Source organism: Miscanthus floridulus, chromosome 1 (genome assembly GCF_019320115.1).
Source record: "Miscanthus floridulus cultivar M001 chromosome 1, ASM1932011v1, whole genome shotgun sequence".
NCBI classification, from domain to species: Eukaryota; Viridiplantae; Streptophyta; class Magnoliopsida; order Poales; family Poaceae; genus Miscanthus; species Miscanthus floridulus.
In genome coordinates, this window is record NC_089580.1 from 6,376,321 (window position 1) to 6,401,892 (window position 25,572).

The following is a 25,572-nucleotide window of genomic DNA, read 5'->3' on the forward strand; positions in this document are numbered from 1 at the left end:
CGAGTACGACTAGCGTGGCGAGCGACGAACGACGTGGCTCATCGTAGGGTTCGTGGTGGTAGGATGGCGGTGCAGTGGCGAGGCGAGGTCGTGATGAGGTGATGCAGTGCTATGCCGAGCAGCTACGTCACTGTAGCTGATTGGGGCGGCACTCCTGGCTTCGGCGAGGTCCTCCCCGCAGAGGCTTCCTTCTCCACCTTGCTTCTCCCTCCTCCCTCTCTCTCGGCTTGACGCTGTGTGGTGCTGTGCCACCAGCGACGACGGCGAACGGGCTGAGGGTTAGGGCTCACGGATGTTGGCTTTTATAGCCGAGCTCCAAGGGCTCCAATGGCGGACAATGATCGGGTGGTGGTGATGCGTGCGGCGCATCCGATGGCCCGCGTACGGTAGCGTAAGCGCAGCGCAAGGGGGAAACAGGGTCATGTGATGTGCATGACCCCGGGCCCATGCCTGCTCTGTGGTCGGGGTTCGGTCAAGAGGATAGGCTGGCGTGGGGATGAAGAAGACCCTATTGCTGGGGTGGCTGACGCGTGGGGTCCGGTTGGCAGCGGGTGCAGCATAGGCGCGTCGCGATGCGGTGAAGCGGTATGGGCTGGCCGATGGGACCCGGCGGTCGACGTCTGCACGTGCGCGGGTGGCGAGGCGAAGCTGGGCTAGCTTTATGGGCCGCGTGCACGAGTGGGAGGGCATGCGGGCTGGCTCGCAAGGCCGAGCAGGCCTAGGCTGCTACTGTTCCCTCTTCTTTCCTATTTCCTTTTCTTTTTCTATTTCTTTTTGTATTATGTTACACTTCTTTCATGCATATAAATCAAAGTGGCATATTTCTCCTTTGGTATAATGTCCCATGGTGATAAACATTGGTCATAGTATATTTTGGGATATTAATCCCCTGTTAGTACATTTATTTATAAACAAATATTTGTTAGCTTTTCTTAATCAACACATAAACCCCAATTAAAATCCAAATCACCATGTTGAATATAATGCAACTTGATGTATGCTATGTGGTAAAATAAATTCAAGGTGATGAGGTGAGATACTTGTGCAAGTCATGTAGGTTTAGTTAGATTATGACTAATGCAACACTTAGGGTTAGCTCCTACAAATGTCACTCATCATCACATGGGGTTTTGAAGAGAAATTTTGTAGTTGGGATTTTTAGCATGTGGATTTTTGGGTTGTTACAGCCGCCTTGGCCGCAACCTCAAGCTAGGTGGCCACTGGAGATGAAGCCAGGTGGTCAAGTGGAGGGTGCGTGTCGATCCGATTGGCGGCGAGAGAAGCTGCAAACTCCTTCAACATCGGGTCATCCGTCGCATCACGACTAGGGAGCATGTCGTGAGGCCACACAGACAGCGTCAACGGGTCGACACCATGAAGGCATGTCCGCTACTCGACACATCGAGGTCGAGGTTGGCTACAGTGTTGGTGGAAGGGTCATTGGTGCCTTCCTCGGGCTATCTTTGGCACCTCGTGTGTCAGCGCTGACGACCATGGCTGACACCGGCAGTCGGCACATGCACATCCCTACCCAACTCCGAGGGACAGATGTGGGTGGGAGGTTGGGTGCTCAAGGCACGGTCTCGAGCAAGTGGTCGTCGCCGGCCATCAATGGCAGTAGCTACGCCGCGTCCATCCCTGCCCACCGTCCAGGTTCCACTGTCGTAAGCTGGCCAATGCCGATTACAGTCCTGTGCCAAGTTCCAGAAACCATAGCACCAAAGATAGTGGCATGGCAGCCTATAGGTGGCGACATAGTGCGACCAGGACAGGCAGTTGAGGCACTTCCCCTAGAGCATGACAGGTAAGGGGCGACGTCCACCGGTGAAGTCTCCCCACCTACGACACCTCGGCGCTGTAGCTACCATCCCTCAACATCTAGGGCTAAGACACGGTGGCGCGGCCCCAGCCATTAGTGGGTAGGCACACGTAGGCGCACTGGGTCCGTCTGATCCAATGTCGCATGGGCTCCTCGGCCACCTGATTGAATAAGGGCATTGCGCCACGTTCGATGACGCCACGAGTAGGGTACCCTCGGCGCTCCTCCATCGTCGTCCATTGGGGCCATAGCAATAGCTGCAGCGACGACCACGCCCGGCACCGCGACATCCCATGGACTGACCAGAGCAGTTGGGGTAGCAGCTAGTGCCCGGCGAGCGGCCTCGAGGTACGACAAAGGAGAGCAATCACCGTCTGAGTCGTCGGAGAGGAGATCCTCATCCTCGTCAGCCCATCGGCGGAGCTTTGACCTCCCCATCGAGCCGCCTCCTGAATGGAAAGGAAGGGCAAAGGGAGAAAGGCCGCTAGCCATGCGTGGAGACGATGAGGAGGGCACCGGCCGGCTGAGCTAGATGTCCTTCTGATCGGGGGAAGGTTGGGTGTAACACCTCGGGTGTTTAAATACTAAAACCTACCATGTCATCATATGCATTGCACATCATTTTGGTGTTAGTAAAATTTTGATATGCATACACTAAAACAAGTTTACCTTTATGTATATGTGTTGACTTGTATGGTTTGAATCAAGTTAAAAATCTTTGTATTGCTTTGGAATTTTCGAAAAACCCTGATTTTCAGTATTTAAATTCTACCCTGAAAACCTAATTCAAAATCTAAGCACATTTTGGGGTTGAGCCTAAAAGCAAAAATGTAGAGCTTGTTATGTTGTACAAAGTTCGGTTTTGGAGTTTTCAAAGTTGTTATATAAAATTTGAAGTAATTTGAAAAGGCGAAATGTACTTTAAGTGTCCCCTTTTGATTTTAAACTTGCATTTCAAAATGTAGACCGAATTAGAGTGTGGTTATTAAAGCAAAGTTGTAGAACTTTGAATTTCGAACAACTTTTATTTTTGGAGATTTTTGGGTTGCTTTACAAATTTGGGAGTAATTTGAAGAAATTAGACGAGTGGCAATTAGGTAATTAGTTGGAACAATACCAGCGGGCAGCTGTCACCGTCGGCGACCTTCTTCGGCGTTCCAAGCGCGCCCGTGGCCTTCTCCGGCTTTGCGATGGCACAAGCAAGTTGTTGCGTGTCATCTCCTTGCTTCCTGGCCGCTCTACAAAGCTTGTGCCGTCGCCGTTCTTCTCTTTTCCTCTCCTCTGTTTTTCCCGACGCCGCCGCCATAGCTCCATCGAGCTCGCACCATCGCCGTAGCGCCGTTCTAGTCGTAGCAAAGCCATCATAGCTCCACTTGCTCCTCGCGCACCCAGCTGACCCACCCTTGTAGCTTGACTTCGCCGAGAAACATCGCTCAATGCCTTTCTTCCTCGCGGCCGGCAGCGTCACTGGTGATCCCGCTCCACCGTGGCCGGAGCTCCGTGGTGAGCCTCTGTCCTTGTGTAGTGTTGTTCCATTTTCTCCATGTTGCCGTGGTGCTTTGTACCTCATTGCTTGATCATTTCGTCCACCGCAGCCACTGGAACATCGCCGTCAACGACAGCCTGCTCCGCCGTGTCTGCTCTGCTCGCCGACTCGCATTTCTGTTGCTCCTCCGGCTCAGCCATCGACTCCAACGCGTTTGGGGTGAGCTCCTGGTGCTTCTTGGACCTTTCAAATAACCTCTACCAGCCTTGTTTTGCTGGCGTAGTGTAGCCGCACCGTCATGGCCGCCATGGCCGGCGTCAAGCTCGAACCTCGCCGTGATTAGTCTCGTTAGTGCCACCAATCGACGCGCTGTGATGTGGGGAACGTAGTAGTGCATTGGCCGTGGTCGGAGACCTCACCGACGGTGAGAAATCGCCGGTCAAAGCATGGTCATTGCTGATGAGCGTGGGAGGAAGACGCTGACAGGTGGGGTCACCGTGTCAGTGACTCTGTGTTTGAAAATGGATTTTTCTATTTTGCTGAATTGAATGAATAGTGTTGTGATTTGTTATTTTTGTATAAAATTAATTAGAGCTCCAAAAATTATGACAATTTTTATGTGACCTCTCTGTGATGTGAACTATTTAGGAAAAATATTAAATATTGATTTTCAGTACATTTTGAAAGTGATAAAAATTGCTATAATTAATTAATAAATGAGCTTCCATGATTTTTCTAGGCTTTATTATTTATCAAAAAATTATGAAAATTGTTTTGCCACTTAGTTATCGTGTGATAAGCCTTCATAAAAATTTTGAGCTAATTTGGAGAAAGTTGATTTATTTCATATCTTTTAATTAAATAATTAATTCATAAAAGTAAATAGTAAACCTTAATAATTTAGGTTTTTGTTTGAATTTTTGGATTGAGTGATGACCTTGGGTCATTAGTATAAGATGATCCTTGGTACTTAAAGTATGTGTGTGAATTTACGTAATGGTTTAAGTAGTTGTTGGCTTGTAACTGTACCGCGAAGGAAAGTTGTATTCCAGTTATTAATTTTTGTATCCATCATCAAGCATCATGTCTTATATCTCGCATCATATTAAACATGGCATTGTTACTATGTGTAGTGAACGAAAGTGAGCACGTGGTAGTTAATCAAGTTGAGGAGGAGGTTAATCCGTCTGTTGAGGTCGGATTTGAAAATTGTGGAACGTCTTCGGAACCGGACTTTTCCGTTAACCAAGGCAAGCCCCGGATGCATTTAAACCTACCTTGTGTTTTACAAATTATATCGCTTTTGCTTTTATATACTGCATTAAGTGATTAGGAGTTGAGTGGAAACCTAATTGGTGCATTACCAACCTTGCTTTCCCATATCAACCTTGTTACCCGTTTCGATTCGAGAATGCTTATTTATGCTTAGCCATGCTTAGAACGATACAAGTCGGGTGATCACCGGTCACCTACGAGATATAAATGGTTTCTTGGTTATGACTGGTTATTTATGTTATCATGAGATATGAGCATGTGGAGTAATAAATCTAGACCGGGCGGACTCGGTGTATGAGAGCCACAAGACATGGAGGTCTTGTGAGCGGGTTCTTTCCGCCTGTGTCGATTAAGACACGTCCATTGTTGAATTACATGAGGTGAGACTTTGTAGTACTGATCACATACTCTGGTAAGCCTTAACTTGGCTATTATATTACGAGAATGGCTACTCGCGCACTGGGAGTGGAGAGATGGCGAGAGTAGCGTGTACCCACGTGACAATGGGCTGGATTGGTGGAGTACTGTATTCTCAGGTGGCGTGGACCCGTTCTTGTTTTAGAGGATCTAAGGGTAGGTTGGTATATGTAGGTCGAAGACCTACATATGTCGTGTGGTTGGGAATCCCCAGCTGGGTTATAATCGGTTTGAATCGTCGTTGCTCCTCGGTTATAGAAACTCAACTCACTGTTCATCATCGTAGTTAATAACTGAAACTTGAGGAAGTTTTGAGAAAGGGTTTGATATGAAGTTCATGATCTCATTACGGATCATGGCAGATTCATATATGATTTTGAGACAGATTTACATGTTGAATAAAAGAATCTTGTTAGAAAGCTTTTTACGCAAAAAACTTTGTTTATTACTAAAGCCATACCTTGAATCCCTGAGCCTACATTCCTGAGTCTGATCAGTTTTATTTCGGTTAAGTCTTATTGAGTACTTTTGTACTCAGGGTTCGTTGACCCTTGTTGCAGGTGAGCCTCATGCACATGTCTGTCTTGGACCGTGTTGCATGACTATTGTTCATATCGATGATGCCGAGTAAATGTGTGACCCTTGGGCAGGGTACTTATATTGTGTGTTTGTATTATATTACTAATGCCACTCCACTACTATGGTTTGTAATATTTATTGAACTTAGTTTGTAAGGTTTGAAACAACTGGTTTGTAAACTAAGTTATTGTAAGACTTCCGCTATTTTACTCTGATATAGATATTTGAATAAATGTTGTAATACTGCAATGACTCTGTAATGGGATCCTGCTCGGAAATCATGAATGATTTGAGGTTCCCCGCAGACACCCGACAGTCTTCTTAAGTTACTAGGAACATATGCATAGTCGTCAGAGGTCTTTGGACAGTGACAGGTGCATGTGGGCCCTATAATTTAGGAGGTTCTGCTATAGAGTGGTATCAGAGCGATCATTACAAGGTTTTTGTAGTATTGTTTTACAAAAACTTCAAAACGATTTGGGACAAATAAATTTAAACTGATAATTTGGTCCAAATTGCTTCTGGCTTATCTTATTTCATTCTCACCATTCCTTATTTGATTAAAAAGGCTTTGTGTGGTGGAGTAGTAATCTTATTATGCCCTATATAATAACAACTATTGTTTATGAGCTTTGATGTTTTTGTTTGTAAGAACGATTCATGCATCATGATTAATCCACTTGTTACTTCATTTACCTCTGAGTCTGGGTTGGGTAGTGAGTCTGGGTGAGTTGTGTAATCCATTCTTGCTGCTCTTGAGACTATTATGAGATCATCTTACTGTTTTGGAAATCTTGCTTTCTACAGTATGTCTCGTACCAAGGTAACACCCCGTAAGTCCATTGGACCCAAAGGAGTCCCTCGTCACCAGCTTGCCCCTAGGAGTGATGGTGCTAGCAGTAGCAGCTTTAGGCCTGATCCCCAGGCAGAGATACAAAGGCTTTTAGCAGAGTTAGCATAGGCTACTAGAGATAGGGCCTTAGATGCCATACAGGTAGGCAAGTTAAAGGATCAACTGAAGTGCCACACCACCGCTCATAAGAACTGTGAGCGTATGTTAGTTCGTATGGTGGAAGGAAGAAATGAGGCTTGGCATAGAGAAGATGTAGCTAGAGCCCGAGCTCATGAGTTAGAGTTCTACGTAGAAGACTTAGAAGAATATTCTACCAATCTGCATGAAGAAGTCCACAGGTTGAACAATCTTTTGGATCCAAATCATGAGCCTCAAGCAGATGCAATGGCCCAGGTGTCATCATTGCAGATGATGATGAACTTGAAGAGGAGGAAGAAGAGGATCCAGAAGAATTAGTGATGGTCGATGAAAGTGATAATGAAGGCGGAGATGTTTCTGGAATGGATACCGATCATGAGATTTGAGGTGATCGAGGAGAAGAGTAGAGTTGTAATATATTGAGTTCTAGTTTAGTTGGGTAGTCTAGCTTAAGTTCGAACTTGTGTTTAAGTAAGTGTTACCAGTGTAATGTGTTTGTAGTCAGCTCTTTTAATAAGTTCAATAAAGACTTGTGAGTAAAGTTTGGTTTGTCATGAACAGATACGTCGTACTCGGGGTTCGACTAATCCTGGTTCTTCACAAGATGAGGATGGTATTCCTGATCCGCCACCAGTTCCACCAAATTTGGCATATGCTATCACAGCACTAGTCAATGTGACTGTGGAGAATGCTCGATTGCTTCGGGAGTTAGCTCAAAGTAATCAGAACATGATGCAAGGGAACCGTGGTCGCAATCATCACAGGCAAGAAGTTACATATGTTGATTTCACCGATACAAGACCACCAGTGTTCACCAAGGCTAACGAACCACTAGAAGCTGATGATTGGCTTCGTACCATGGAGCAGAAGTTTGACCTCATTCCATGCACAGAGTTCTAGAAGCCTGTTTTTGCTGCTCAACAGCTTAGAGGTGCAGCAGGTGCTTGGTGGGCAAATCTTGTGGCTATGCAACTAGCCAGTGTTCAGTTAACTTGGGTAGAGTTCCGTACTGCTTTCCATGCCCATTATATTCCGAAGGGAGTTATGCCCATGAAGCTTGATGAGTTTCTTGCTTTGAAGCAAGGTGATCAAACAGTCGTGCAGTATGTGGGCAAGTTCAATCACCTTTCACAGTACACACCTGAACATGTTAACACAGATGCCAAGAAAAAGAAGTGGTTCATGCGGGGTCTAAATACCAAACTTCAGACAATGATGACTACCTGCACCAATGTCACATATCATGAGGCAGTCAACATTGCTATTGCATCTGAGGAGAAATATCGGTAGCATAAGGAGATTAAAAAGAAAAAGAGTGTGCCATCTGGATCTTTCAGTGGTAATCAAAAGAGACAGAAAATAATCTTTTATCCAGTGAATCACTATCGTCCTCCTTATTGCCCACCGCAGTTCCAAGCCGGTCAATGGTAAAATGTCAGTCCTGCTACAACTAACCAGAACTCTCAATAGTCAAATGTTCCTGGTGTTCGTGCTCCAACACCCCAAGGCCATCATTATCCATGTTTCAATTATGGGAAGTCAGGTCATTTTTCTAGGGAATGTCCGTATCCTAAGCAATATAATCCAAATTTTCAAAAGGCTCCTGGAAATCAACAACAAGGTCCAGCCCAGAACAAGAACAACAACCAAAATGCTCAGAAGGGCAAAGATGAAAAGAAGACGGGGTGGGTTTTCTATATTCAGGTCGGGGAGATTCCAGAAGGGGAGCCTGTGATGCTGGGTATGTTTCCTGTCGCTGATCATCCTGCAATTATGCTTTTTGATTCTGGTGCATCTCATACATTCATCAATAGAACCTTTGTCATAAAGCATAAAATTCCAATTGGGGCAACAAAGGAAAATTTCTTTATACAGTCCCCCGAGGGACGTCTGTGTACTAAGGAAATGGTATACCAGGTACCCATAAACCTGGGTAGGCATATTTTTCCCACTACCATGATTATTCTCAAGGATTAGGATATAGATGTGATCTTGGGAATGAATTGGATGTATCGGCATAAGGCTGTTATAGATGTTTTGAATAGGACTATAAGGTTGAGTTTGCCAGATAGTAATTCTTAGCTTCTTATCCAACTTCCAACCTTAAGGAGATCAGTGGAAAAAGTTTGTGTAACTTCTATCAAGGAGATTAGAGATATCCTGGTAGTTTGTAAATTCCCTGATGTTTTTCCTAAAGATTTACCCGGTCTACCACCTGATAGGGATGTTCAGTTCAACATAGATCTAAAGCCTGGAACAGCTCCGATCTCTCGAAGAGCTTATAGGATGCCTCCCAAGGAATTAGCTGAATTGAAGACTCAGTTGCAAGAGTTGATTGATAAAGGATTTATCCAACCTAGTTCATCATCTTGGGGATGTCCTGCAATTTTTGTGAATAAGAAAGATGAGACTCTAAGGTTATGTGCCGACTATTGCCCATTGAATGAAGTAACCATTAAGAATAAATATCCCTTACCTCGGATAGATTTACTTTTTGATCAGTTGGCTGGAGCCAAAGTTTTCTCCAAGATTGATTTGAGGTCAGGTTACCACCAAATCAAAATTAAGCCTAAACATATTCCCAAAACGGCATTTACCACCAGATATGGATTATATGAATACCTGGTAATGTCTTTTGGTTTGACGAATGCCCTAGCTCATTTCATGTATCTGATGAATTTAGTATTCATGCCTGAGCTAGATAAGTTTGTGGTGGTGTTTATTGATGACATCTTAGTATATTCTAAGAACAAGAAAGAACATGCAGGACATCTCAGAATTGTTCTGACATGCCTAAGAGAATATCAGTTGTATGCCAAATTCAGTAAGTGTGACTTTTGGCTAAAGGAAGTATAGTTTTTAGGACATGTGTTGTCAGCTGAAGGAGTTGCTGTGGATCCAAGCAAAGTTAAGGATGTACCAGATTGGAAACCACCAACTACTGTTCATCAGGTTCAGAGTTTTCTAGGAATGGTGGGTTATTACCGTCGGTTTATTCCAGATTTCTCTAGAATATCCAAGTCCATCATGGGGTTGTTGAAGAACCAAGTCAAGTTTGTCTGGTCATCTGATTGTGAAGAAGCTTTCTAGACTTTGAAGAGATTGTTAACCACTACACCAGTATTAGCACAGCCAGATATCGAGAAGTCTTTTGACGTTTATTGTGATGCTTCTGGTATTAGTATTGGGTGTGTATTGATGCAAGAAGGCTGAGTCATTGCCTATGCTTCTAGACAACTGAAGCAACATGAAGAACATTATCCAACTCATGATCTGGAGTTAGTAGCAGTTGTCCATGCTTTGAAAATTTGGCGGCATTACCTGCTTGGTAATACATGCCATATTTATACAGATCACAAAAGTTTAAAATATATCTTTACTCGATCAGAGTTGAACATGCGACAAAGAAGATGGTTAGAATTGATTAAAGATTATGACTTGGAGGTGCATTACCATCCTGGTAAGGCAAATATGGTTGCAGATGCCCTCAGTCGTAAGAGTCATTGCAATTGTCTGGCATAAAAACAATGGATCCGACTTTAAGTCAAGAGATGGATGTAGAGATAATTCAACAAGATAGTTTGACAAATATAACTATTGAATCAACTATTTGAGACCAGATTATTGCCGCTCAAAAAGAAAACAAGGGTATAGCCTATATCAAAGAAAGAGTCAGGAAGGGAAAAGCAGTATGCTTTAGGATAGATGATGCAGATGTGCTATGGTTCAAGGATCACCTTGTGGTACCAAAGGTTCCTAAGTTACGGCAGCCAATTCTAGAAGAGGCACATACAACCAAGTTATCTATTCATCCAGGAAGTAATAAAATGTACCATGACTTGAAACAGAGATTTTGGTGGACCAAGATGAAGATAGAGATTGCTCGATATATAGCAAAGTGTGATACTTGTCAAAAGGTAAAAGCTATACATTTGAGGTCTGCTGGAGAGTTACAGCCATTGCATATTCCAGCTTGGAAGTGGGAGGATATTAGTATGGATTTTATAGTTGGTCTACCCAAGACATCTAAAGGTTTTGACTCAATATGCGTTATTGTAAATCAACTAAGTCAACGCATTTTCTTCCAGTCAAGAGTATATATCCTACTATCCAATATGCCAAGATGTATTTAGCAAGAATCGTGAGCCTATGTGGAGTACCAAAGACCATAGTGTTAGATAGGGGAACACAGTTTGTCTCCAACTTTTGGAAACAATTACATGCTTCGTTGGGTATCAAACTTCTGTATAGTATAGCAAATAGTAAACCTTAATAATTTAGGTTTTTGTTTGAATTTTTGGATTGAGTGATGACCTTGGGTCATTAGTATAAGATGATCCTTGGTACTTAAAGTATGTGTGTGAATTTACGTAATGGTTTAAGTAGTTGTTGGCTTGTAACTGTACCGCGAAGGAAAGTTGTATTCCAGTTATTAATTTTTGTATCCATCATCAAGCATCATGTCTTATATCTCGCATCATATTAAACATGGCATTGTTACTACGTGTAGTGAACGAAAGTGAGCACGTGGTAGTTAATCAAGTTGAGGAGGAGGTTAATCCGTCTGTTGAGGTCGGATTTGAAAATTGTGGAACGTCTTCGGAACCAGACTTTTCCGTTAACCAAGGCAAGCCCCAGATGCATTTAAACCTACCTTGTGTTTTACAAATTATATTGCTTTTGCTTTTATATACTGCATTAAGTGATTAGAAGTTGAGTGGAAACCTAATTGGTGCATTACCAACCTTGCTTTCCCATATCAACCTTGTTACCCGTTTCGATTCGAGAATGCTTATTTATGCTTAGCCATGCTTAGAACGATATAAGTCGGGTGATCATCGGTCACCTACGAGATATAAATGGTTTCTTGGTTACGACTAGTTATTTATGTTATCATAAGATATGAGCATGTGGAGTAATAAATCTAGATCGGGCGGACTCGGTGTATGAGAGCCACAAGACATGGAGGTCTTGTGAGCGGGTTCTTTCCGCCTGTGTCGATTAAGACACGTCCGTTGTTGAATTGCATGAGGTGAGACTTTGTAGTACTGATCACATACTCTGGTAAGCCTTAACTTGGCTATTCTATTACGAGAATGGCTACTCGTGCACTGGGAGTGGAGAGATGGCGAGAGTAGCGTGTACCCACGTGGCAATGGGCTAGATTGGTGTAGTACTGTATTCTCAGGTGGCACAGACCCGTTCTTGTTTTAGAGGATCTAAGGGTAGGTTGGTATATGTAGGTCGGGGACATGCATATGTCGTGTGGTTGGGAATCTCCAGCTGGGTTATAATCGGTTTGAATCATCGTTGCTCCTCGGTTATGGAGACTCAACTCACTATTCATCATCGTAGTTAATATCTGAAACTTGAGGAAGTTTTAAGGGTTTGATATGAAGTTCATGATCTCATTACGGATCATGGCAGATTCATATATGATTTTGAGACAGATTTACATGTTGAATAAAAGAATCTTGTTAGAAAGCTTTTTACGCAAAAGAACTTTGTTTATTACTAAAGCCATACCTTGAATCCCTGAGCCTACATTCCTGAGTCTGATCAATTTTATTTTGGTTAAGTCTTGTTGAGTACTTTTGTACTCAGGGTTCGTTGACCCTTGTTGCAGGTGAGCCTCATGCACAGGTCTGTCTTGGACCGTGTTGTATGGCTGTTGTTCAGATCGATGATGCCGAGTAAATGTGTGACCCTTGGGCAGGGTACTTATATTGTGTGTTTGTATTATGTTACTAATGCCACTCCACTACTATGGTTTGTAATATTTATCGAACTTAGTTTGTAAGGTTTGAAACAACTGGTTTGTAAACTAAGTTATTGTAAGACTTCCGCTATTTTACTCTGATGTAGATATTTGAATAAATGTTGTAATACTGCAATGACTCTGTAATGGGATCCTGCTCAGAAATCGTGGATGATTTGGGGTTCCCCGCAGACACCCGACAGTCTTCTTAAGTTACTGGGAACATATGCATAGTCATCAGAGGTCTTTGGACAGTGACAGATGCATGTGGGCCCTATAATTTAGGAGGTTCTGCTACATTGGGAGAGGGTGGGTGCCAGTCCTAGAGCGGGCACTGGCGCAGGGCGGTGGTCGCCAGACCCGGAGCAAGCGTCGGCGCAGCTGCTGCCACATGCGAGCCATGCTCGGACGAAGGCGTTGGTGAACCGAACGGAGAAAGGATAGGAGCATCGGAGGCTTTGAACTCGCCGAAACCTGGGAGAGGGCTGGAGAGTGACCTACCAAAGGATAGATCGAGCGATGGTGGTGACGAATCTGAGCGCTGATGGGGAGGAGCGGCTGGGGAAGGAGCGGATCTGGCCGGATTGGGTTCTGGCGACTTGGGGAAGACAGAGGAGAGGGACGGGTCAGGGGGGTCAGGGTCGTCCATTTACAGATACCTAATTGAATTGTCACTTCAACCGAGAGAGCAACTGTGCAACACTATAACAACAACAATGCTGGATCTGGTCGCCATGGCAGCTGATGATTCTACCCTGGCTGAGGATCTGCAGGTTGAAGAGGTTCTTTGGTTCTCAATTCAGTCGGAGGATGTCTGTGCAGTTTGCAAACAGGTCTAGTGCGAAGGAGACAAAATTATATAGTTTATTTTAGTGCGAAGGAGAGAAAATTTGGGATCGTTGTCGTTTTACAAAAACCCCCCATGCAGTTTTGTAGAGAACCCCCATCCCTAGCCTGAACCCTAGCATTTCTTTCTTGAGGGTTTTACCCGTGTGCCATTATAAAAGTTGGTAATTACACATAAGCCACTAAAAGTTTGAGCGCACCTAGGTGCCACTGGCTGGATTTTTTTTGTCGTCCATGCCATTCCATCCGTTTATGCCTCTAACGGTGTCAAATTGTGATGAGAAAAGTCCAAAATGCCTACCAAGTCTGAAAGACATGTAAAAGAGCTTCTTTCCTCTGGTGTCACTAACCTCCAACATGGTGATCGCTTTTGGCATGACGTGCTCAGCTGGCATCCTCGGCATGTTCCTGTAGCTCCAAGTGACGCCATCCATATCGGTGATTGTGCGATAACGGAGAAGTATAGTAGAAAGGGCATCATGTAAGAAAGGGCTTTGGGACGTGAACACGAAGCACGGCCACCTAGGTGCAGGACTTGGGGAGCTGGTAGCCAACATACATGACCGTGGTGTTCTCGCACAATCGCACTTGGGTGACATGCCCTGGCACGACATGCCACACCTGAGCATCACTGCCACCGCGTCGACGCGTCGTCGTCGTGCCCTTGATGTGGATGTCGTACATGGTGCCGGTGAAGGTGACCTCCCTCGCTGGCGTACCGACCGGGGCCGCCGACGCTCATGCCATGGCCGGGGCTTGGGGCCGCACCGCACGCGGGCAACATCCACGTCGTCGTTGCCCTAGCCGATGGAGACGCAATCGTCACCCGTCTTTAGGCTGACCTATGCTCGCGGCCTAGCTGGTGCACACTGAGTACACCGGGGCTCCGGGAGCAGCTTGCTTTGGGAGCACCGCGGCCAGCATGTGGCTGGACACAAACGTCACCCACACGTAGGCGCAATAGGTGGTGGCGAGGCCTAAGGAGGTGCATCACGACCGTAGCGGGTTCTGTAGGTGTTCAAATGGCCATGCCCAATCCACGAACGGGGAGCTGTTGCGCTCGCTACACCGCCTCGCGCGGGACATGTCTGCGGTCGGCGAGACGCCAACCCTATTCCTATGCGACGCACTCGTGTCCATCACCAGGTGGTCCAAGCTCCTGGTCGTCGTGTTCGACGACCTGATCCTGTTCGCCGCGACCGGGGACACGCTGCGGTCCGCGTCGCTGTGCCTGCGCAATCAGGAATTTGAGCGGGAGATTGTGCCGGAGATCCTGGAGGAGGTGGGCATCAACGATCCGGCGACCTACAGCGAAGAGATTGAGAGCCTCGAGCATGAAATCGGCGACCGCATCTCGCAGAGGTGGACAGGCGCCAGGACACCGACGGGGCGAGGGCCAAGAGACGACGCTCGACCTCCATCCAAGCGGCGTGAGATTCATCGCGTCACGCCCGTCCACCGCGGGCGACGCGGGCGAGCTCAACACGAGGAAGGGCGGCAACGAGGGCGGCGGCGCGGAGCCGCGACGCAAGGACCACAGCGAGCGGAAGAGGGATTGGGAGAGAGGGAGGGGGTTATTTTGGACATGTTGACCGGTTGGACCCACGTGTCTGGGCTAGCGAACGACAAAGATCTAACGGAATGTGGACGGAATGACGTGGACGACAAATAAGTTTAGATTAGTGGTATATGTGACCGCTCAAATTTTTTAATGGCTCGTAGTTAATTACCAACTTTTGTAATGGGAGACACGTAAAAGCCTCTTCTTTCTCTCCCCTCCCGTTCTCAGATCCGTGTGCTGGCCTCCTCCGTGTGCGGCCCGTTGTGACGTCCTTTACTCGAAGAGATTTTTCCATGTGTGCCATTATAAAAGATCATAATCCTCTGTGTGCTCCTGAAAAATTCAGCGGTCTTCAGCGTCACTACTCCAACTTTTTCGTGTCCTCCATGCCACTTCCGTCAGTTTGGGCTCTAACGCCGTCAAACTACAGGTGTGAAAAGACGAAAATACCCTTAAGTCTAAATATGTTATTAATTTTTTTAAGTATCTTAACGACTTCAAATGAAAAAACTCAAAACTAGAAAGTTGTAGATCTCGTCGAGATTTATAATTTTCATATAAAATTTATTTTTATTTAATTCCGCAAAAAAATTGATGATTTTTCTAAGATATATTAATCATATTTAATCATATTTTTTTGCGGAATTAAATAAAAATAAAATTTATATGAAAATTATAGATCTCGACGAGATCTACAACTTTCTAGTTTTGAGTTTTTTCATTTGAAGTCGTTAAGATGCTCAAAAAAAATTAATAACATATTTAGACTTAAGGGTATTTTCGTCTTTTCACACCTGAAGTTTGACGGCGTTAGAGTCCAAACTGACGGAAGTGGTATGGAGGACACGAAAAAGTTGAAGTAGTGACGCTGAAGACCGCTGAATTTTCCAGAGACACATAGATGATTACGATCTTTTATAATGACACACGGGTACTCGAAGGCTCCACTATGAGTGAGGGCGGAGGCGGCGTCCACGTGGCGGCGGATCTCAGCCATGTGGCAACGGCCTCGAGCGCGTTGACGGCCGTTGGAGTGGTTCTGCTGACCAAGGTACCCTAGCGCCCGATCTCCTCTCCTCCTGGAAGCGATGGCAGCGGTGGATATGGCGTACGCGCGAGGCGGGTTTTTGTTCCTACGGCACAGGATCTGCATCTGATCTCTTCCAGTAGCGTCAAGAGCCTAGAAAAAGGTACGATCTGCATCACTTACCATTTGTGATCTGTTATGTGATGATGCATTCCATCATGTCATTTTGTTCCTGTGGCATTCCATCATGTCTTGCATTGGATTGGATTGACCTGGTGAGAGATGAGAGATGCCTACCAAGGTGCTCCACATCACCACCATGAAGATTTGGCTGGCAAGCACCAAGGGTATGGAGCTCAAGATCAAGCATCCTGACTTTATTACTGAACTGAGGTATAAGGGAATTTCTTTTGCTGTGTGATTGGGGTTATTTGAGATTGAGAATTGTTGATCAAGCAAATTGTACTATATTAAATGTATTTGGGTTATCTGGGAATTTTTTATCAAAGCAAAAGGGGCAGTATGATGATACTGACTATTGGATCTACCATGCTATGCTGCCATTGTCTTTTTGGTGTCTATTGTTTTGTCTCTAATACTTCTGTGTTTTTTCACGTTTTCAAATCTGTCTGACTCAAAGTTTTTTTTTTTTTTTTGAGCCTCTACTCTGGGTACAGCTGTAGAATCTGTTCATTGTCTGACTCAAAGTTGCTAGATGCTAAACTATTTGTTTTTACTGCTATTTTGACCCAAATGCGAGAAAATGATTGAGAATTTGGTTATGTTTATTATGCCCAGGTGATTTGTCAGGTTCAGGAATTGGATACTTCTGGCACCTCTAGGCTTGCTTCTCTGTTGACTACTAATGCAGGTTGGTCTAGATAAAGGTTCACATGGAAAAAACATTGACTTTGGAAAACAGGTCTGTATTTGGCAATAGCATGACCCTGCAGATTATGTTACAAGCTTATGTATAGTTTTGTCGGAAATTTCAGTTGCACGGTGAATATTGCTATTTCAGCTAATACCATTACTGCCTTGCTTTTAATTATTCGTACACAAATGTACCCTTCTAAATTTTTTATCCATAAGTCCATAAGATAAACAAAACAATCTTATCATAGGTCTAAACTGTTCCAAAAACAACTTTAACTTGCTATGGAGTTTGGGAGATCTGATTCTGTTAAATGCATCCAGGCATTTGGTGATCCTATGGGGATGTTCAGGTAAGACATTTCTTCATTATTTAAAAAATACATCCATTTTGAAATTTTTAAGTTTCACTGCTCATGCAACTATATGTCACACACATATTTATATCTAAGGGATACAATGATGCGTAGAAAACTGAATTGTGCCTGTTGCGTTGCGTGCAAGGATTATCCTAGATACCTGAATATATACGTGGAGATGAGCCCAGCTGGGTAACACGATAATTGGTGAATAGGTTTTTTGTTGCTGGAACACAGTAAAGATTCATTATTTTAGTTGTTACTTCGATTGAAATATTGTTGTTATCTTTCTGTCACCGTTTATTTAAGATTGAATGACAGCAATTGAACCTTACATATGAGCACAACTTATTTTTTCTTATGAGTATAACTTCTGCATCATACTACTATGTCTTATTCTAGAATTGCATGAGTGCATGTTACCAGGTTTTTACATTTATTACCTCCTACCGTTATCTGCTTTTTCTTCTGAACTAGAAATTGGTTTTGGTTCCTCAAAGAAGTGAGTGTCCTATGTCGGCGAAACTTTATGAAGGACGGCAGTGGCATTGCCTTTGTGATGAGGTACTCAAATGCCCTTTTGTTCTTGCAGGTCTTGCTTGGGCTCAATGGATTAATCATAATAAGATGGCGATAGAGCATACCTTCCCCAATCTAACTGATGTAATCTATGCTGGTGTGCATCTCTTGTAGAAATAGTGCCCCTTACTGCACACAAAACACCAAGTGAAGCTGGAGGTGTTCACGGAGAAAGTGCTGAGTTGGTTGCATGATTTCAATGCAACGACACCAACTCCATTTGGCCTGTACGAAATGATGCAATTTTCAGGCAAATCCAACCATCCCTACAGCATGGCAAGTGGCATAGGGGTGGATTTTGCTCAAGTTATTCTTAGAGCAAAGAATATTTATATGAACCACAAATTAGTCTATGGCTAGAAGTTTATGTATAATCCTCCTGATCTTTGTAACTTTCTTTGTTTCATAAGCCTGTTGTAAGACTCTTTTGTTTGCAATAAAAAAATCCAGTAGGGGATCCACCTCCTGTTTTTTTTCCAAAAAAAAAAACCCCCAATCTGATGAGTTTGGTAGTCGTGCTTAATCTTGTTATGTTCGTTAGCTACTCCCACGACTTGTGTGGTGTTCTGGTATCCCCAGAGGAATTTGTTTTATAATCTGGTAACACTACAGGTTAAACCTTAATTGCTTTCAATATAAGCATAGGAAATCTCAGCTCAACATAAAAAGGTGTACAAATATGCTCGATAGGGCGCGCGAAGCGCGCTTCATATTCTAGTGATATTTACCACTGGGCCGATTCTCAAACCAGTTAGGCTGGTTTTGGCAGAATCGTGCCATCTCAATTCATTTATGATCCGAGCGTTCTAACTTTTTATCACCTGTGACTGATCTTTGTGTCAACATATGGAAATTTGTATTAGTTGTGGCCATTTATACATGAACAGATACATCTGCTAAGATTACAACCCGTAATCCACGTGTCGATCAGGTAACGTCACCGAAGCCCGAAGTTTTTTTTTTTAACCTTAAGCCCGAAGGTTTGCGCGACGCACAACAAAACGTTTCGCTTCCCTTTCATCAGAAAAGAAAACGTTTAGCTGTTGTAGAGATTGCCATTTCTAGAGAGAGCAAACTGAAGTTGAACGGCGGCGGAAGTGTTTCACTTTGTAGCTACTTGTGCGGTTGTGCTGGTCTTGGCTTACTGCTGGTCATAATATAGCCACGTCTGACGTCTGTCGGAGAGGTGAAAGAGAAAATGAAGTCACCTGTGGCGAACTGGCTATCCAAACGGCTATCGACTTGCCGTCAAGATGAGGGCGCGCTCGGGGCGTCAAACTTCAACGACGAGGGTGGATGCTCGGGAGCTGTTCGATGGAATGCCCGACCGGCACCAAATACTACGACTCACTGACGGACCGGCCCCCACTTCAGGCTGCTGTCGGAGGAGAAGACCAAAGCGCATGCGCATGCCAAGAAGGCAAGAACCAAGGAGAAGATGCAGCCCTTCAGGACTCCGCCAGGTATGTACCATTGTGCCTGTCCATTCCACCCCGTGCCTCCTTCATCGCTGTTATACTGCTAATGACGTTTTACCGGTCATGATCGTATCTACTCCTAGTTCCAAGGATCAACAATTCAGTACTAACTTGTCATACTATTCTCCACTCCCTTGTTTTTTTGGCTCTACGCTCTAAAGCCAACGTGCTTTGGATGTAAAGGTGCTCGAGTATTGCCCATGCATGGTATGAACAAAGGTTTCAACTCATGAAGAATCCATGTCAGCAGTAAACGCTCTGAGGTGTACAAATACCATAAATGATTATATGACAGAAAGGCAAACGAACAAATGGTTCCGTAGGTAAGAAAGGACATATTCGCAATGCATATCCAAATGTTTAACAGGGCAGCATTCCCACTATGCAATCCCTTGGACTTTGGAAGACCGTTTCTGTCAAAGTATTAGCCAATTGCAATTTATTACCAGCTTAAGGTAAAAATAATAAGTACATAATTAGTTCAGAGCATTGATACATAAAATTTTCAAACCTCTGCTTATACTAGCAAACTTCTTAGGTCTTAGTTGCCGTCATATGACTCAGAAGGTTTCCATGTGGATATTGCTTTCAGTATCCTTCCCTTCCATCCCAGCAGTAGCCACTGATCATCTTCGTTGATTATATAATCTTTGTGATATTGCCCCACCATATCTCTTATTACTTTCACAATGTCCGGATTCAGTGGGAGCTGCTCAAGGCCCTTCACATGCAACGGCATTGAGAATTGCACACAAATAGAAATGCCTCTCTAAGTTGATTCTTGCCTCATTGTCTCGTGGAACAGTTGTATCAAGGATATCAAATAATGCAGAGTAGTGGTGCATGACTTCTCTAAAACGTGGTAAAAAGAAGGGGTTACTATATGATTCATTCACCTGTGGGTGCCGCTTTCCCTGTTGGGGGCGTCGTGTACCCCCTCTAGCACTATCATCCAAGGGTGAAAGCCCGGTCCACTTTGGACGTGCGACGGTGGCGCCATCGGCGTTGCTACCTTCCTGAAGGCGTCGCGTTTGGATTTCGTCGTGGCCTCGATGTCTCCTCGGTGATTGTTCTTCGCTTCTTGGCGCCTCGATGACGCGTGGAGGTGGGTCTTGCTGCGAGAAGTCGAAGCTGCTGCGTCAGGGACGTGGCTCGGCAACGATGACACGCGGCGAGCCCCCACCTTCATCGTAGGCTGGGGTCTGCTAGGGCTCGGCAAGCGCTAGAGGCATGGCGTGTGGCCGTGATTGGAAGTCGGAGCTGCTCTCTTTGCAGGGTGCTTGAGCTTGGCAACGATGACGGTGGCGGCCGCTTGCTTCAGGCTCGTTGGTGGGTGGCTTGTGTGTGGGCTGCCATGAGAAGTCGGAGCTGCTGGCGTCTTCGGCCATGCTCGGCAACGATGACCCATGGTAGTGTGCCGTGTTAGTGCTCAGCTGCGTCGTGTGGGTTGGTTAGCCTATCGGGTGCGCTTTTTGGCATCCCGTTGGCTAGCCCTCTTGTACATAAATTCTCTCTGTCTTAATTGAGCGGCAGAGCTCCTGCCTTTGTTTCAAAAAAAAAATGATTCATTCACTACACCATGCACAAAAACTTTTGGCTTCATCATTCTGATGGTCTTGAGCACCCTGTTCCTGGCACTGTTAAGGTATACTGTCTCATCAACAAGGTTCTTCATTCAGAATAGGCAGTTGACTATCAACACGTCATCTTCCTCGATGTTGAGATCCTCTATATGGATGATTTCCCATTTCGATGATATTCCTTTGCATTCAAAAGGCACATTGAACATGCTAGCATAATCAGCTAATAGCTGCCCTGCGTTATTATTCATCTGATTTGGTCGAAATCCTGGCTGGGGTAGCTCAATACCTGTGATCCGAACCTTAGGAGGCCCATCTTCCCGCCTTGTGAGTTGCTCAAACAGTGTTGGCCATTGAAAGCCAAGGCAAATGCCAAAGTCGATAATGTGCACCTTTGGTTTTCCCTTTGAGACATCAAGGATTGTCTTATTTGAAAAATAGTATGGTGCCCGCATGAAAGGAATTACTGCTAAACCCAATTGATATACCTTTAAAATGTCCACAGCATTGCAGCTTTCAGTCATCAACTTGTGATACAGCTGCCCCCAGTTCCAGCTAATCGTACTTGAAGGCAGTCAACTAAGCAAGATGCTAGCCTCTGGGTATCATCTCCACTTACTGAGGAATGCTGTCTTATGATGTTCAGTTTATCACTTGCTAAGGTATAGTTATTCACAGATACTGCTTCTGCACAATGGATAAGAAGGGTTCTTAGATCCACCACCTCTTTCTTATGTTGCTTCTCAACTCATGTCTTTTGACAAGCTGATGTTCTTCCATGAACATTCTTTGAATTTCTGGTTGATTTATTTGTCATCATTTGAAGGGCGGGCCTGGTGCAAGCGGTAGAGTCTTACCGCCTATGACCGGAAGGTCCCGGGTTCGAGTCGCAGTCTCCTCGTATTGCATAGGCGAGGGTAAGGCTTGCCACTCCCCAGACCCCGCACAGAGCGAGAGCTCTCTATACTGGGTACGACCTTTTTTTTTGTCATCATTTCTCGCAAAACAATGCCTTCATCTGTAAGCTTATGCTCAGAGAAGAGTAGGACCATGTCAAACATCTCATCTCGGGTTGCCCCGTTGAATGAAACGGCAAACTGCTTGCTACTCCTTCCTTCTAACAATTGAAAATCTTCTGTACGTGAATAATTTCCACTATGAACCTCAGATAATGTATGCTTTCTTTTGTCTGCAACATGCACTTGAAGTGATTGATTATCTCGGCTACGCTTCTCAGCAATGGAAAGGCTATCAGCGTTCAAACCGAGTGGACTGTTTTTTCTCTTTGACAATGTCAGATAGACTCCATGGAGCTTCAAAAACTTGCAAGTTGTGATTAGAATGACTAGTACTTGAGTCAATAGCAACAGAGCAAATGCTGCATGATTTGCTGATGCTGTCATCGATATTTTTCAGATGATCACAGTTACAAAGTGGTAGTTGCTGAGGATAAACTGGATTATTCTGTCCGAAGAGTTTGTAGAATGGCTCTTCCATGGCTCTAAGTGCATATTCTCTATGATGTAATTTGACCCTGTCATCGCTGTCCTCCTGCATCAATAGCTTGTTTATGTAGTCGAGTGTTATATCTGAGGTGATCCAACTGTTCGCAGAATAGTCTGTCGCATTGGTTCCATACCAATCTGATTCTACATTGCTACTGACCTCACATGGATGGGGACCATATATTTTAGTTGAAGAGGAAGTGCCCGATGCAACATGGACATTACTGTTAGAACTACTTGATACTGGAGGATAGTTGGAGTTTGGTGTGTGGAAACATAGCTCCAAATCATTATGCCTGTTAGTTGGATCATCGATGAATATCTGGGAAGTGGCATAGCACCCAGGATTATTCACCATGGTGCTTGGGGAGTCCTCAAAACTTGAATTAGATTTGTCTTTGGACTCCATGGATTGGGTGTTTGTCTGTTTGATCATTGAAGAAAGTCAGACGTGCAAGATTATCCTGAACTGCATTGTCAACAATGAAATTACTTCGTACTATGTAAAACCAAAACAGAATGTTATATGAATCTGGAGTTCCTTTTTCCAACCTAAATATAATAGCCAATTCATCTTTCCATAATATATTTCTTGTACGTGAAGTTCTGAAACATGAAATTGATAGCAGAAGTTATCGATGTTTCATGTATAGTTATTAGTCTAAGCAATCATACTATCTATTTATTCATATTGTCCATGTAAGATGAAAGGTCCAATCTAACAACGACAAATAGGCTGAAGAGAATGCGCACTGTGTCGCAGTTCCTTTTTGTTAATGTCGTGAACAGCATGGGAAAACTTTTTCATGGGACAAAATGTCTTGATCATCAAATCAGGAGTTTAAGGAGTCAATTGAATAAATTTGTAGCATGGAGCAACTTGTAAAATAATCTTTTAGAAGTTAAAACAAAATTTGTCATGAAAATGAGAACCTTTTAAACTTTTCCGAGGTGATATTTTTAGGTGAAAACCTCCTTACCTTGTGGTGGTACAGTTAATTAGGCATAGTCTACATGGTAAAAGAATTATCTTCTCAGTAAGTAACATGAGAAGACCAAATAAAGTAGCAGAAACTACCACAGAGAATAGTTTCTGATATTTGGCATTAGAACTCAGCTGTTGAGCTTAAGCTTGAATCACCTTTCATGTTATGGCTCTGTTAGATTGTTCAATTTTGAGCGCACATGCATATTAGTCTCTGGAAGATGCTATATGTTATATTTGCTTTACAATGAACAGCACAGCAGAAGAGAAGAGGGTGACTGTTATGTTACCTTTTTTTCCTGCAGGCTGGTACCATATCACGGGATCTGCAAAGGCCCCAAGACTGGCAAAGATTAAATGGCAAACTGAGCCGTCACAGCAGGGCAACTAGTAGGAGCCAATCTCTGTTATATATATGGTGCGTGCAAACAGCTATTCCAAGGCAAGCGAGAACAAGCCAATGTCATATGGCTGACGCTGGCAGTATGAGCCGCTCACTGGCGAGTCTGACGAGGCTCCAATGTTGATAGCTAGGGCCTGGACGAAAGCTAGGGACAAAACGAGCTCAAGAGCAGAGTTGTCGTTTCAGATGTTGCCATTGCCGGCTGGTGTGCTCATAAGTTTTGAGCCTCGGAGTTGCAGTTGGGTTGCCTTGCCGGCGACATATTCCTAGTCCCTATCTTCTGCTGCTGACTTCAGGTAAATCTTGCTCTGCACATTGTTTATGTCCGTTGGTGGTGAGCTTGGAATAAGAGAAGGCGCCGCTTTGAGCCAGCTACTTTATTTGCAACAATCTTATACTCCCACTAGTTTAGATAAGCTTTGCAATGATAATGCAATACTAGGATGATCTATTTCTTTGCGTTCAAAAAGGATGATCTATTTCTTGTTGGATGTTTAGATTGTTTTCCCTACTTCCTGTTATTGATACGTGCCCCTTCAAGGCATCAAATGGTGCGATGATTGGATTCCAAGACCAGAGGAGGGCCGAGGCACCAATGTGTTGGCAAGTTGAGTTGGTCTCTGCCTCAAATCTTGAAAGGCTCACAAATTGGGTGTCAAATATGAAAATCTCTCCATATTCATCACCATAATTTAGTGCCATCTCGAATATGGTCACAAATAACCTCAACATTTACCTGAACTTTTCAGACTGCCACGATGTATAAAAGCTTACCAGACCGTCATCACAACTGTGCAAGCAGGTGAGTACGTTCAGTTCAGAAGATCTACGTGATCTGGGCATCCAGCATGAAAGCAGAGTGCCTGATACTGGCCGTTCATGCATGTTTCGATCAGCACCACAGAATGATGAGGTGGTAGCGTGACACTGGCTTTCTCCAACAACTTTGAGGTCTCTTTAGTCTTTAGGAAAATGATCTGCAGGTTAACGATCTCGACTGTTTCTAGAATTTGTCTTTATTCTCAGTAATTACTTTCCTGTCAGTGCCTTGACCCAACATTTCAGATTTTCAGGTTCAGTAAGCTAAAACAATGCCAAAACCTCACATCAGCATATCTTGTGCATGTACCAATGTGTAGCAGTTGACGCACCTAGGTGATAGGTGTATGTTGCCAAATCATAAAATTGCACACCCATGGGTGAAATGGCATTAGGATTTGTTTGTTTGAGTTTAGCTTTTGTTCTTTTGGCTTAAAAGTTGGTTTTTGCCTTTTGGCATCTAGCTGTTGGTTTTTTGCTGTAGGTTTTTATAATAAATTTTTAGCTTCTTATTCAAAAAAAATTTTAGCTTCTCAACACACCAAAACTTGAAAAGCTCTTCGGAACATATTTTCCAGCTTTTAGTTTATCTTTTTAGAAATCAGTTTTCTAGCTTTTAAAAAGCCAGCACAACAGCTAGGCTGTTTATTTCAGCTTCTGACTTCTGGTTGGCAGAAGCCAAGGATGAAACAAACATGCTCTTTAATTGCAAAGTTCTCGTTCCCTTCACGTCTGCACTAAAATAATACATCGCTATTCATTTTCCATAGCCTTTAAGATCTAAATTTTGTTCCTCTGGCCTGGGAGCCATATATGCATTACTTTCTAGGGAAACACTTGTTCCAAATTTTAAAACTTTGACTTGATGTACATAATGAAACTAATAAACTCAATATAAGTGGTTTGGACTTGACATCATGCACTTTCAAGTTATCTTGAATTTACTGTTTCTTGTAAATATATATATTTTAATGAAAACAGTAGTCAAACCTATAAATTTAAAAGAAAATAAAAGAGATATTGTTGGCCAAAGTTGAAGTATTTGTAACTACTGAGGATACTAGCAATACACGGTATCAATTCATAATGGTGGTACTTACCTCCAATCAATTCATAATGGACGAAAGCTAGGGACAAAACGAGCTCAAGAGCAGAGTTGTCGCTTTAGGCCATGAAAATTGGAAACAACTTATTTTACCTCTCTAATTTTCGTCTAAAACACCGTATATTAA

At 43.9% G+C, this 25,572-nt stretch overlaps 2 long non-coding RNA genes and 1 pseudogene across 2 annotated transcripts; 2 read left to right on the forward strand and 1 right to left on the reverse strand.

The window, feature by feature from the left end:
- Positions 1-15,695: 15,695 nt before the first annotated feature.
- On the forward strand, positions 15,696-18,006 carry LOC136471785 (uncharacterized). Its single transcript, XR_010762118.1, has 3 exons — positions 15,696-16,152; positions 16,558-16,985; positions 17,584-18,006. It is a non-coding gene; the product is annotated as an uncharacterized lncRNA (long non-coding RNA).
- A 799-nt stretch (positions 18,007-18,805) lies between these two features.
- LOC136471792 (uncharacterized) lies at positions 18,806-24,499 on the forward strand. Its single transcript, XR_010762119.1, has 3 exons — positions 18,806-19,033; positions 23,424-23,817; positions 24,063-24,499. It is a non-coding gene; the product is annotated as an uncharacterized lncRNA (long non-coding RNA).
- On the reverse strand, positions 19,590-22,542 carry LOC136510083 (scarecrow-like protein 34; annotated as a pseudogene).
- Positions 24,500-25,572: the final 1,073 nt, after the last annotated feature.